This window comes from Bufo gargarizans, chromosome 3, assembly GCF_014858855.1.
Source record: "Bufo gargarizans isolate SCDJY-AF-19 chromosome 3, ASM1485885v1, whole genome shotgun sequence".
Classification (NCBI taxonomy): domain Eukaryota; kingdom Metazoa; phylum Chordata; class Amphibia; order Anura; family Bufonidae; genus Bufo; species Bufo gargarizans.
The window spans coordinates 154,751,455-154,766,748 of record NC_058082.1 but is presented as its reverse complement, the minus strand read 5'-3'; positions in this window follow the sequence as shown (position 1 = coordinate 154,766,748).

Genomic DNA, 15,294 nt, shown 5'->3' with positions numbered 1-15,294 from the left:
GATCCTCAGGGAACAAGCTTATCCCTTTCACGCAAGGGACGCTAGGTGGCACCTCACATGGCGCGCCAAAAAAACGTTATTTGCATAAAATAAGAACTTTTCTGGATTTTCACAAGAAAGGTTTGCTATGTGTCTGTGCCAGGACCGGATTATCTTTGGCGCAATTAGGGCTCTTGCTCCAGGCCCCGCTACGTACGTTTCTTCTGGTGGGGTGGCCAAGTAAGGGGCGGATTGGGCAGACTGGAGCACATACAGTTGAAGATTCCATTGGTGCAAGGGAGTTTTATTTGGCCCCTTTTCCCCGTTGTATGGCACCTAAGTGATTCAAGCGGCGCAACAATGTCACTGCAGTGCCTGTGTCGTTCCATAGGAGTTCTGCCTAAGGCCTCTTTCACACAACCATTTTTTTTTCCGTTTACGGGCCGTTTTTTGCGTTCCGTATACGGAACCATTCATTTCAATGGTTCCGCAAAAAAAAAAAAAAAAAAGAATGTACTCCGTATGCATTCCATTCCATTGAAAGATAGAACATGTCCTATTATTGCCCGTAAATCACGTTCCGTGGCTCCGTTCAAGTCAATGAGTCTGCAAAAAAAAAAAAAAACGGAACACATACGGAAATGCATCCATATGTCTTCCGTATCCGTTCCGTTTTTGCAGAACCATCTATTGAAAATGTTATGCCCAGTCCAATTTTTTTATATGTAATTACTGTATACTGTATATGCCATACGGAAAACGGAACCGGAACCCAACGGAAACAATAAACGGAACAACGGATCCGTGAAAATCGGACTGCAAAACACTCAAAGCCATACGGTGGTGTGAAAGAGGCCTAAAGAGGTCAAATCTCTATTGTAGCAGTGTGGGGGCATTGTGAGGTTAGTATTAAGGGGTTATTACATGACTAATGTAAAAAATGAAAATCGGACATCATATAGTACATGGCAGTCTGTATTTATGCTATGTGGTTGTTATGGGGCTGTATTTATGGTAAGAGCTTGGTTCTTGGCCTGTATTATGTACTGAGATTGGTTCTCTACTGTATTTATATGCTTGGTTCTGGGTCTGCATTTATGTACTATACTTAGCTCCTGTGTTACATTTATGCAGTGATCTTGGTCCTGGTGCTATATTTATATACTGAGCTTGGTTCTGGTGCTATATGTATGTGCTGAGCTTGGTTCTGGTGCTATATGTATGTGCTGAGCTTGGTTCTGGTGCTATATGTATGTGCTGAGCTTGGTTCTGGTGCTATATGTATGTGCTGAGCTTGGTTCTGGTGCTATATGTATGTGCTGAGCTTGGTTCTGGTGCTATATGTATGTGCTGAGCTTGGTTCTGGTGCTATATGTATGTGCTGAGCTTGGTTCTGGTGCTATATGTATCTGCTGAGCTTGGTTCTGGTGCTATATGTATGTGCTGAGCTTGATGCTGGTGCTATATGTATGTGCTGAGCTTGGTTCTGGTGCTATATGTATGTGCTGAGCTTGGTTCTGGTGCTATATGTATGTGCTGAGCTTGGTTCTGGTGCTATATGTATCTGCTGAGCTTGGTTCTGGTGCTATATGTATGTGCTGAGCTTGATGCTGGTGCTATATGTATGTGCTGAGCTTGGTTCTGGTGCTATATGTATGTGCTGAGCTTGGTTCTGGTGCTATATTTATGTGCTGAGCTTGGTTCTGGTGCTATATGTATGTGCTGAGCTTGGTTCTGGCGCTATATGTATGTGCTGAGCTTGGTTCTGGTGCTATATGTTTGTGCTGAGCTTGGTTCTGGTGCTATATTTATGTGCTGAGCTTGGTTCTGGTGCTATATGTATGTGCTGAGCTTGGTTCTGGTGCTATATGTATGTGCTGAGCTTGGTTCTGGCGCTATATGTATGTGCTGAGCTTGGTTCTGGTGCTATATGTTTGTGCTGAGCTTGGTTCTGGTGCTATATTTATGTGCTGAGCTTGGTTCTGGTGCTATATGTATGTGCTGAGCTTGGTTCTGGTGCTATATGTATGTGCTGAGCTTGGTTCTGGCGCTATATGTATGTGCTGAGCTTGGTTCTGGTGCTATATGTATGTGCTGAGCTTGGTTCTGGTGCTATATGTATGTGCTGAGCTTGGTTCTGGTGCTATATGTATGTGCTGAGCTTGGTTCTGGTGCTATATGTATGTGCTGAGCTTGGTTCTGGTGCTATATTTATGTGCTGAGCTTGGTTCTGGTGCTATATTTATGTGCTGAGCTTGGTTCTGGTGCTATATTTATATACTGAACTTGGTTCTGGTGCTATATGTATGTGCTGAGCTTGGTTCTGGTGCTATATTTATGTGCTGAGCTTGGTTCTGGCACTGTATTTGTGTGTTAAACTTGGACCTGACCTGATGCTGCCATTTAACACTGATACATCGCAGCCGGCGATGTATCAGCGGGGAGGGAGGAGGGGCTGGGGGCCGACAGCTGATATTGGATTGGCAGCAGGGCCCGATGCAGTCACTGTATTCTATCACACCGGGCTCCGATCACCTTAGTATTAATATCTAACGTGTAGGCATGGGCGCTTTGTTAAACTATAGCAATTTTTTGCAGTGGTAGAGAAATCAACTGTAGTACTTACTTGAAAGCAGGCAGGACAGGAGGCAGCGTAACGTCACTCACTACGTCACATGCCAGCTGCGCCTGCTTCATTCATAAAGTGGGAGGAGCAGACACGTGACTTAGTGAGTGACGTTACGCTGCCGTCCGGCCTGCCTGTTACGGGAATTTTAAGTACTACAGTTGATTTCTCTACCGCTGCAAAAAATTGCTATAGTTTCACAAAGCGCCCATGCCTACACGTTAGATATGAATACTACAGTGAGCGGGACCCGGTGTAATAGAATACAGTGAATGCACCGGGTCCCGCTGCCATTCTAATATCAGTTGCCGGGCCCCAGCCCCTGTATTGGGCGTCATTCACTATTTACACAGGGACACTGTTATGGGGGGATCTGTGGATGATATGTGTCATCCACAGATCCCCAATACTTAAATATTACTTTAGTTAAAATTGCTCATTTTGTCTAGGGAGCAATCATTAGGAGAAATAACATGGCTGCCGTCTTATTAGTACACACAAAATCTGTCCTAATCACACAAGAGGACACGTTACAACATGGAGCCAAAGAGATGCCTCATCATCCTCTCCTACTTGTCAGGGATTATGGTCCTGAATACAGATGATAAGATATTTAGCTGAATCTCTGTAGGAATGGAGTCCATGAGGAGACTTGAAGTACAGAGAGGACGGACAGGACAGACTGTGGTAATGTGGGGCTGTGGTAATGAAGACTACATACAAGTGCTTCTGCTCATTAGCCACATCTCCACCATCTGTCCTCTCTGTACTTCATGTTTCATAATCCCTGACAAGCAGAGCAGAGAGGAGGATGAGGCAGCTCTTAAGCTCAGTGTTGTGAAGTATCTTGTCCTCCTGTGGCCATTTTATTTCTCCTAATAATAGCTCCCTAGACAAAACGAGCCATTATAACTGATTATAAGTATTTGTGAATATATTTATAATAAAATAATATTTAAGTATTTTCAGTAATTTTATTTTCTTAATTCCCGGAGAAGCCCTATAACAATAAACCTGTAATTAGACAGGAACTTTGCTGTCCATGCCATACATCTCTTCCCCCTTCTCACAGTGCATACTGTAAGTAAATGGGCTTTCCATGCCTATGATTCACATACAGGTCCATAAATAATGTAATGGATTAGTGTAATGTAGTCAGTGTTTGTGAGAACGTATGTACATAGATGTTTATTATATCTATAGTATTTGCCAACTCTCCTGAAACATTTGGCCAATCTCCCGAACATGACCTAGAAGGCTGCTTTCTCCCAGAAACCAGTTCTCCATGGGTGCTAATGTGGCGCTGGGATGCTGCATCAACCCTAGCGCCCATACATAATGTGAGTAGAAGGTTAGATACATTATGAGAATGGGCATGATACATCAGTAAATGGTAGGACTTACACAGAGTCTAGGGAAAAGGGGCTGTCTACACCTGAGAAAAAATGTGGTTGCACAGTCTCCCTACCTCAAGCCAACTTCTAAATCATGGCATAGTATGGTGCACGCAGCACTGACAATTCCTCCTGGTAAACTCTGAGGCAGTGTACAAGTCTTCAATAAATGTCCCCCACCAGGCCTAACAACTGCAGGCTTCATACTTCTAATCCTGGAACTTCAGCAACTTTCCTATTAACCAAGGTTTTCATTAGGATGAACATAAACCATGATTACAGAGGCATCCTGACCCCCAGTATGTCGTGGAGGAGGGCCTCACAGTAGTTTTGGAGCCCCAGTGAAAGGACTGCTCTGTACTTTTCAGTCTACCCCACATGGTGGTATTCATAATTTAACCCCTTAGGGACCAGGCTCATTGTCACCTTAAGGACCAGGCCATTTTTTGCAAATCTGGCCAGTGTCACTTTATGTGGTGATAACTTTAAAACGCTTTGACTTATCCAGGCCATTCTGAGATTGTTTTTTTCATCACATATTGTACTTCGTGGCACTGGTAAAATGTAGTAAAAAAAAATCATTTTTATTTATAAAAAAAATACCAAATTTACCCAAAATGTGGAAAAATTAGCAAATTTCCAAGTTTCTATTTCTCTACTTCTATAATACATAGTAATACCTCCAAAAATAGTTATTACTGTACACTCCCCATATGTCTACTTCATGTTTGGATCATTTTGGGAATGATATTTTATTTTTTGGGGATGTTACAAGGCTTAGAAGTTTAGAAGCAAATCTTGAAATTTTTCTGAAATTTTCAAAAACCCACTTTTAAAGGACCAGTTCAGGTCTGAAGTCACTTTGTGAGGCTTATATAATAGAAACCACCCAAAAATGTTAACCCTTTAGGTTCACTTTTTTGGCAGATTTTCTATTTTAATCATTTTTTTCCCAGTTACAAAGCAAGGGTTAACAGCCAAACAAAACTCAAAATTTATGGCCCTGATACTGTAGTTTACAGAAACACCCCATATGTGGTCGTAAACTTCTGTACGGGCACCCGGCAGGGCGCAGAAGGAAAGGAATGCCATACGGTTTTTGAAAGGCAGATTTTGCTGGACTGGTTTTTTGACACCATGTCCCATTTGAAGACCCCCCTGATAGGGTGGCAGTTTTGTTGGTACTAGTTTAGGGTACATATGATTTTTGGTTGCTCTATATTACACTTTTTGTGAGGCAAGGTAAAAAGAAATAGCTGTTTTGGCACCGTTTTTATTTTGTTATTTACAACATTCATCTGACAGGTTAGATCATGTGGTATTTTTATAGAGCAGGTTGTCACGGACGCGGTGATACCTAATATGTTTACAATTTTTTTATTTATGTAAGTTTTACACAATGATTTCATTTTTGAAATACAAAAAATAATGTTTTAGTGTTTCCATAGTCTGAGAGCCATAGTTTTTTCAGTTTTTGGCCTCATGCACACGACCGTTGTTGTGTTCTGTGTCCGTTGTTCCGTTTTCTGTGGACCCATTGACTTTCAAAGGGTCAGTTGAAAACTCGGATAATGCACCGTTTGTCATCCACGTCCGTGATCCGTGTTTCCAGTCCGTCAAAAAAATATGACCTGTCCTATTTTTTTTTCACGGACAACAGTTCGCGGACCCATTCAAGTCAATGGGTCCGTGAAAAAACACGGAGGCACACAAGATTGTCATCCGCGTCCGCGTCAGTTTTTTTCCTATCATTTGCAATGCAAACTTGACCTAGATTTATTTTCACTTTCCTTCATGTCTGGTGATCCTCCAAAAATCAAGCCATCAAGGAAGACACACAAAAAAAAACTAAAACGGATCACGGAACAACGGAACCCCGTTTTGCGGACCGTGAAAAAATACTTTCGTGTGCATGAGGCCTTTGGGCGATTGTCTTGGGTAGGGTCTGATTTTTGCGGGATGAGATGACGGTTTGATTGCCACTATTTTAGTTTCAAAGATCATTTATTTGAGATTATAGTAATAGAGATACTTCAATACGTTATTACATTCTGTGTCAATAATTGAACTATAGACAATGCCAATAGTTATTGCCATAAAAAAAGAATAACAAATACAACTGAGATCATTCCAGTAACAAAGAGTAAGTAGTAAATAGCCCTGCACAGTACACATTAATCAAATTATAATGTGAAGGTGTATCTTAGGTCCACAGAATTTGCTGATAACAACCAAGGCTCCCTGATTGGCACTATTTTGCGGTGCATATGACTTTTTGATCACTTGCTATTACACTTTTTGTTATGTAAGGTGACAAAAAAATGGTTTATTTAGCACAGTTTTTATTTTTTACGGTGTTCATCTGAGGGGTTAGGTGATGTGATATGTTTATAGAGCCGGTCAATACGGACGCGGCAATACCTAATATGTCAACTTAAGTACCAGGACGTCAGGGCGTACCTGTACGCCCTATGTCCCAAACAGGTTAAAACTGATTTTGGGGGTGACGGACTCCCTTAAAAGGATCTTAGTTGAAGTTTACTCACTGGAGATAATGCATAGTTATACAAAAGTGGTTGTCCTCAGATACTGTATAGGCACCAAGTCTTCAGCATGAGTTTACTTTTTCTTCAGTAATATTTGGTATATGGGTTAGTCAATTTTCATTTCATTGGTACATGATGGTGCCAATAGCCAGCAAGTATTGTCAAGTAACTTATTATTAGGTATGGGCTGTGTTACGGGAGTGGGTCTGGAACCATTGTGTCAACCAGCCAGTTTGACTTTGAGTTAGACCTAAGGGCATTATCCTGGTGGCTCCCTGGTATTCACCCTTTAACCCCTATATAGGGATCTGGACTTCACTGCAGGGAGCCACCAGACCAATACCTCTTGAAGTAGTCCCAATGTGGTTCTCAGCTGGATGAAAACCATTGCACGCAGCGGCTTTCAGACAAACAATTCTCTGCATATTTGCCAGGTTTTGGCTGGATCTCTGCCGTTTACCATTATAGACAGTAGGGCCAGCGGTTATCAGGTAGTGTCCGGCAATGCAGGGTACAGACATCTCTGTCAGGCTGCTCCCTGCCGGAACAGCCTGCCAGAGATGTCTGGTGCTAGTGTGAAACTAGCCTAACTATTAATTATACTATTATCAATTATATATTATCATGCATAATAATAATCATAATTATATATACACACATAGTGCTATTTCTTTAAAATTACCCAGTTTTTTCTGTACCTTATTTAAGTTAGATTATATCTGTATTGTGGAAAAAAAGACAATGCAACAGCACTCTGAAACACAGATAAAGTACAATAATGCCGTAATTATAGAAAACATTCTGGTGCTAATGCTACGCTTATTATGAAAATGTGAGATTCTTGAAAAATACATTTTGTACAAAATTATTTGGGCCCGTCTGCCAAACGTCAAGGCGATCTCTGTAAGATGGGAACATAACACTAAATACTACCTGTTATGTGCCTTAATGGCCACCATAAAATTCAGGGAGTGCAGGTTCCACATGCATGCTGGGTCCACTCTGCTTTTTACCATTTTTAGCGCCATAACGGCCTCCATGGGATGCAGGTAACAACATGCATGCTGAGCCCACTCTACTTCTCCTGGTGCCAAATGGCTTCCAATAAATACAATGAGAGCAGGCTACAGCTTTATAAATCAGCCTATGGGGCAGACAGGCTAGTCAGGGGCACAAGACCAACAGGAGTCAGCCACACGTCCAGCTCAGTACAACTGCAAAGAAAAAGGGGGTCAGTCAGCCACATATCTGTATTGTACAGCAGACTATGGGGGCTCTGTGGTCTCCATGATAATTCATCTTCAGCAAACGCTCACGGAGGAGGAGATCAGCAAGAGGTTGCTGTGGAGTGTTTTGTACACAAACGAACCTCATAAAGTTACAGACACTGGACAAAAGCCCTGGCTACTCAGCATTCTTGTGGAGTTACTCAAGCGTTTAATAGCTGAAACAAGAAATATAGGTCAACAGGTAGAGGAGCCATGAGTGCCTCTAGGGAGAGGATTATATGACAAGCATCAAAGAGGGTTTACTGCTAAATAAGATGAGGCATATTGTTTTTCTGTGTGAGCCTTGATGGTGGTAATAAACATATACATGTGGAGGAACTTGTTCAGGGAAGGCTCGTTCTCATCACAGAAGATAATTACTATTGCAGAACCATAATGACTGTCTTAAAATGCATTTTGCTTACAATAGCTACACTATTAGGCAATTGCTAGTAAGCCTACTTTCACATTAGCGTTTCTTTGCGGATCTGTCATGGATCTGCAAAAATGCTTCTGTTACAATAAGGCTACATGCACATGACCGTATGTGTTTTGCGGTCCGCAAAAAAAAAAAACGGATGATGTTCCGTATGGCATCCGTTTTTTTTTTTGCGGATCCATTGTAATAATGCCTGTCCTTGTCCGCAAACTAGAAAAAATAGGACATGCACTATTTTTTTGGCGGAGCAACGGAACGGAAACACTGATGCGGACAGCACACGGTGTGCTGTCCGTGTTTTTTGCGGGCCCATTCAAATGAATAGGTCCGCATCCTATCCACAAAAAAAACCGGAACGGACACGGAAACAAAATACAGTCGTGTCCATGAGGCCTAATACAACCGCATGCATTTGTCATAAACGGATCCAGTTGTATTATGTCTTCTATAGCCATGATGGATCAGTCTTGAACACCATTGAAAGTCAATGGGGGACGGATCAGTTTTCTATTGAGCCAGATTGTGTCCGAGAAAACTGATCCGTCCTGGCACACAATGGGGACGTAGTTTGGCTCCCCTTTGTCAGACGGACACCAAAACGCTGCAGGCAGCGTTTTGGTGTCCGCCTCCAGAGCGGAATGGAGACTGAACGGAGGCAAACTGAGGCATTCTGAGCGGATCCTTATCCATTCAGAATGCATTAGGGCAAAACTGATCCGTTTTGGACCGCTTGTGAGAGCCCTGAACGGATCTCAGAAACGGAAACCAAAGCGCCAGTGTGAAAGTAGCCTAATTCCCAAAAATACAGTTAGCATTTTCCCGTTAATCCTGAATGTTAGAGTTTTGATTGGTGGGCAGCCACTGTCAGCAAAAGTGGAGTTACACTTTAAGACAACAAATTGATGTGTCAGGACCAATCTGTAGGACGAGTCTTGTGAAAAAAACAAGCGTCAAGCCCATTAATATGTAAGCATGTCTCAGAAACACCTAAGGAGGACCTGTCTCCTCTCCTGACATGTCTTCCTGACATTTAGTAGCTGCTTGCATTCCCCAAGCATTACCAGTTCTGGAGCATCTTTTCATGTTGGGCCTTTCTACTCTTTGTCCTGCTAGAAGGTCCAGAAGGGTATTACCAGTTGGGGTTATGTCCCTGCACAATCTGGCACTGGCAGCACCGATTGGATAGTGTAAATCTGAGCAGGGACACATCCCCATCTGGACCTTTATTCATTAACGTCTTGAAGGAATAATGGAGGAATGGCGCAACATAGGGCTTTATGAAAGGATGCTCCAGAATTGTTATTACATGGGGAATGCAAAGACATAAACAGACCTGTCAGGAGGGGTGACAGCTCCTTCTTTAATTCACCAAACCTGATAAGATGACATCATATATAAATAGCTAATTGCCTCCTATTGTTCAAAGTGCTTGAGCTGCAACAAAGAACAAACCTCTATTTCATAAAATATTCCGGACGATGCCAATCTCTGAAGCTAGGTTTCACAATGTCTGAAAACAAAATGTTCTGACAGAAAGAAGCGTGATGCCCGCAGTGCAGATTCCCATATGGAGGGTAAATTGTTAGCAATGCTGCATCTTTAGCTTCTAGCTGAGTACTTTTCCTTTTCTGTGTACTAGATATTACTATTGGCTAAAACAACAGAAGTTATTCCCCCCACTGTTCCCAAAATACCCAAAAATGTATCTTTTTAATAGAACATAATAAAGAAATCTAATACAATTTTCAGATTGACATCCAACATTTTGTCATGGTTGTGCGGTCCACAGAGGCCGCAGTCCGTGGGCGCTGCAGTGGAATATGGTCGCACTGCCTCTGCTGGTGGAGTCTGAGAATGCGTACTACAAGTAATAGCCTGCCACCCCACAGAGTATGAACAGTCGGTTTATTATGGCTCTGATAGTATGGAGCTTGAGTGTACAGTCACAATCGCGCTGTACAGGGTGCACCAGTGTGTGAATGCTGTAAAACGCAAGGACCCCTGGCCCAGTAACCTTCGTTATAGAATTATAAGCATGTCACTGGGAAAAACCCAGGAAGGAGGCAAAACCTCCACAGTAGAAGCTTCTCCCTCCCACTGGATACTCACGACTGGAGACCACAATAATAATGAAGAATCATCAGAATAAAAAAGCATTCTGGAGCGCTTGCTAAAAGGACTGGACTTTATTGGATAGGAACAGGGTAACACATTTCAAAGGGGGTCTCTCTTCTTCTTCAAACCCATCAGAGGGGCTGCTCTGGGCCTCCTCTTGCCTTTTGCCCTTAGGCAGTGACAGTAGTACCTGAGTAATCCCCTTGCCCGTTATCCCAGTGTTATTTGTGGTGTTACATAGGACTGCAGGCAACGTCTACTGCATTATCTGTGCACACAGAGTTGTCACTGGGTTATCTGTGGTGTTACCGAGGACTGCAGGTACATCTACTACATTACCTGTACTCTGTTGCTGCATTGACAGAGTGCAGACAATGTAGTAGACATGTGTACAGATACAGTTTTATATAACGCCACAGATCATAGCAGATAATGCAGTTGATGTTGCGTGCAGTTCTATGTAACACCACAGATAATATAGTGAATATTCTCAGTGTACAGATAATGTAGTAGATGTAACCTGCAATCCTATGCAACATAGAAACATAGAATGTGTCGGCAGATAAGAACCATTTGGCCCATCTAGTCTGCCCAATATACTGAATACTATGGATAGCCCCTGGCCCTATCTTATATGAAGGATGGCCTTATGGCTATCCCATGCATGCTTACACTCCTCCACTGTATTTGCAGCTACCACTTCTGCAGGAAGGCTATTCCATGCATCCACTACTCTCTCAGTAAAGTAATACTTCCTGATATTACTTTTAAACCTTTGCCCCTCTAATTTAAAACTATGTCCTCTTGTAGCAGTTTTTCTTCTTTTAAATATGCTCTCCTCCTTTACTGAGTTGATTCCCGTATAATACAGCGATCATTCTCTGTGTACAGATAAAGTAATAGATGTACCTATAGTCTTATGTAACGTCACAGATGTGTACAGATAATGCAACTGATGTTATGTGCAGTCCTATGTAAAGGCCCCTCTACACAGGTCTAGAATCTGCCAGATAATCCCTAATGAATGTTCATAGGAATGCTCATTAACCATTATCTAGCGGTGTAAAGATGTCGCTTATTGGGTAATATGCTTGTTTGTGCAGGCACCTAAATCATCATTTGCCGGCAAACAACGAGTCTGTAGGGAGAAGAGCAATGACATTAGAGATCTCTCCTCCCCATACTGTGGAGGAGATCGCTGCAGGCGATTGCCAGGAAGGAATAGTTCCTTCCCGACAATCATCTGCTGAATTGTCCTGTCTTAAGGGACCTTAACTCTACAGATAATACAACGACCATTCTCTGTTAGGGATGAGCGAATTGACTTCGGATGAAACATCCAAAGTCGATTTGCATAAAACTTTGTTCCAATACTGTATGGAGCAGAAGCTCGGTACAGTATTAGAATGTATTGGCTCCGGTGAGCCGAAGTTATAAATTAATTTGCACTGTAAAAAACTATTTCCCGAACTTGGTCTCTGTTCCAAGTGGTACCTTGGAACCAAACCCGAGTTCGGGAAATGCTTTTTTACAGTACAAATTAATTTATGACGTTATTACCAGAAGTCTCGCGAGACTTCGCAAAGCAAAAACTTTGGCTCATCGGAGTATTCTAATACTGTACCAAGCTCCTGCTCCGTACAGTATTAGAACTAAGTTTTATGTGAATTGAGTTCGGATGTTTCATCCGAAGTTGATTCGCTCATCCCTATTCTCTGTGTACAGATATAGTAGTACAGTAGATGTACCTGCAGTCCTAAGTAACACCACAGTTAACACAGTGATCACTCCGTGAGTAAAGCTAATGTAGTAGATGTCACTTGCAGTCCTATGTAACACAACAGTTAACCCTCTGAGTAAAGACATTTACACATAGGGCCAGATTTATCATGACTCTTACAGCTCACTCCACTTTCACATATGGCTAAAGTCAGTTTTAGCCAAGTCAGATTTATGATCGGCCCTTTAAGACTGTAATAAATGTGGTTTGACGGTAGCAGTTTATCCGTCAGTAAGCAGCTTTACAAAAGTCCCACATCTTTACGAAAAAGTTGCACGTCTTTACGAAAAAGTCGCATGTTCTATTAAAAAGTCTCATAAGATAAGCATGGTCCTCACCGGAGTGAAATTGCGCAATTTTTTTGCGACTTTTTTGCAACTTTTTAAATAGTCTCAATAGTAAATCTGTCTAGAGATTAATTTACATAAGAAAACACGCCCCATTTTCAGAAAACTGGCGAGCATAGTGCAGAGCAGAAAAAAGTCGCAAAGTTTTGCGCAGTTTTAGTGATTGCGCAAAAATTAGCGACTTTTTCACTCCATTATTCTGACTTGAGCTAATGATAAATCTGGCCCAATGTCTCTCAGTTCTGGACGTTTGCCGTGCCAGAACTGATAGACCTTGTGATAAGCCGATTTGTTGACTCTGATATTTTGCCTGGACGTCCACCTCTTGGCTTTGGAAAAGATGGATGGACTTCATTTCATATTCTTCCCCCTATTATGGCGGCAATCACATGATGCAGTTTGGCAATTTTCTTGGCCGAGATACCGCTATCGATGAGCTGGATGATGCTGTTTCTCTTTTCTTGGGAAATCTTTTCATGGCTGCTCCTGAATTCAAACCAGTGACACTTGGGAATCAACCTAATAACACACTGAGCTATTAGGGAATGTGAGAACAGGTTGTAATTTGTAGTGTACAAGAAGAAAAAGATTGTTCCACCAGCAGTAAGAATGCAGTTACATGAGAAGAATCTGCATAACTAATCATATGCTAAATAGTTGCAAGTCCAATTTATGTATGAGATAGCCAAGATGATTGTCTATAAAATGACGGTAGTCTCGCGTTCAAAGCTGTAGTGGACGGTGAGACATGGAGCCAAGTCAAAAGTTCAAAACATTGTTACCCTTTTGCTCTTCAGTGTATGTCCCGTCAGGATTATTCTGACAGGATATATTGCTGATAAAACAGTGTCTGTGAGGTTACATGATATATTACCGATAATACCCTAGTATTAGTAATATATTTCATGTTATGACCTCACGGACACCGCTCCCCTCTAATATCAGTAGTATGTATTATTATAATGTGGGCTGTGAGGCAGTGAGAGGTCTCCTATACGAAGAGAGAAGATGTGTCTCCTAGGATGGTGCAGGAAACCTATTAGAGGAGATATAGGGTATGATTTGCTATGTTTTCCCCACGATCACCTGCCCTGAGGTGAGGCGAGGTGTGATAATCACTTGGGGAAAAGCAATCCTCCAGAGTGAGAGAGTCAGAGGGAATTGAGAAGGAAGCCTGCAGAGGCTCGGTGTGGTCCCAGCCAGGAGGGCTGGGCAGCCATATGTCTGAGGAAGCCTGAGTTTGGGGGGACCCAGCTAAGGCTACTTTCACACTGGCGTTTTGGTTTCCATCTGTGAGATCCGTTCAGGGCTCTCACAAGCGGTCCAAAACGGATCAGTTTTGACCTAATGAATTCTGAATGGAAAAGGATCCGCTCAGAATGCATCAGTTTGCCTCTTTTCCGCTCTGGAGGCGGACAACATAACGCTGCTTGCAGCGTTTTGGTGTCCGCCTGACGATGCGGAGGCAAACGGATTCTTCCTGACACACAATGTAAGTCAATGGGGACGGATCCATTTTCAATGACACAATATGGTACAATAGAAAACAAATCTGTCCCCCATTGACTTTCAATGGTGTTCAAGACGGATCAGTTTTTGGCAATGTTAAAGATGATACAAACTGATCCGTTCTGAACGGACGCATGCGGTTGTATTATTGGTGCGGATCCATCTGTGCAGATCCATGATGGATCTGCACCAAACGCTAGTGTGAAAGTAGCCTAAGCCTGAAGAGGAGAGGATTTGCACGTTCAGAGTCAGGAAGACTGCTGGACCATATCCCCCCCAAGGTATTTCGCAGCTTCAACCAGGAGGACTGGTGGGTGCACTGGTCACAGCTAAGAGGCTGTCTGACCGAAGCCGAATACCACAGTGTGAACACTGACCTAGAGGTGAGTTAGGGAGACCTCTGTATAGTGAGTGCCTAGCCGGGCAAGCGTTTGTTGCCCAGCTAGGCACTCAGTCGTTTTGTGTTGATGTAACACATTGTGAGGTGAAGCTGCGACTTCATGGTGCCAAGTGACGCCAAACTTAGAAGTGTAATGTGCTGTGTGACAAATAAAGCACTGTTTGATGAGAAGTCTGTCATTGCCGACCCCCTGTGAGAAAACGATCCCTTACAGTGTAAATATTGAATTTTTCTATAAAAGGGTCAGGGTACCCATCCTCAACCATCTTGCTGCTGACTACCACAGGGTGAGCATGTGTTCCTAAGGCCTCATGCACACGACCCTGGTGTGTTTTGCAGTCCGCAAATCGCGTATCCGCAAAAAGCAGATGGCGTCCGTGCGCGTTCCACAATTTGCGGAACGGCTTGGGCAGCCTTCAATATAAATGCCTATTAATAGGACATGTTATATTTTTTTAGCGGGGCCACGGAATGGAGGAACGGATGCGGACAGCACACAGAGTGCCGTCCGCATCTTTTGAAGCCCATTGAAGTGAATGGGTCCGCATCCGAGCCGCCAACTAACAGGGGCTCCAGGACAAAAGACTTCTTTTACAGTTACGTTATTCTGGCAGAGAACAGCCTGCCGGAGCTCTCTGCATCTGACACTACTGGATGTTACCGCAATGCCCACCGGCCCCATTGACTATAATAGGATCCGGCGGAGATCCAGCCTCTACCCAGTAAATATGCAGGAATTCGGCCAGACATAAACCGTTACGTGCAGCATTTTTTGTCCGACTGTATCCCGGCTTATTTGCCAGCTTGCGGCCAGACTTTTGTCGGATCCAATTATAGTCAATGGGGCTAGCGGCCATTGCGGTAATATCCGGCAGTGCCAGATGCAGAGAG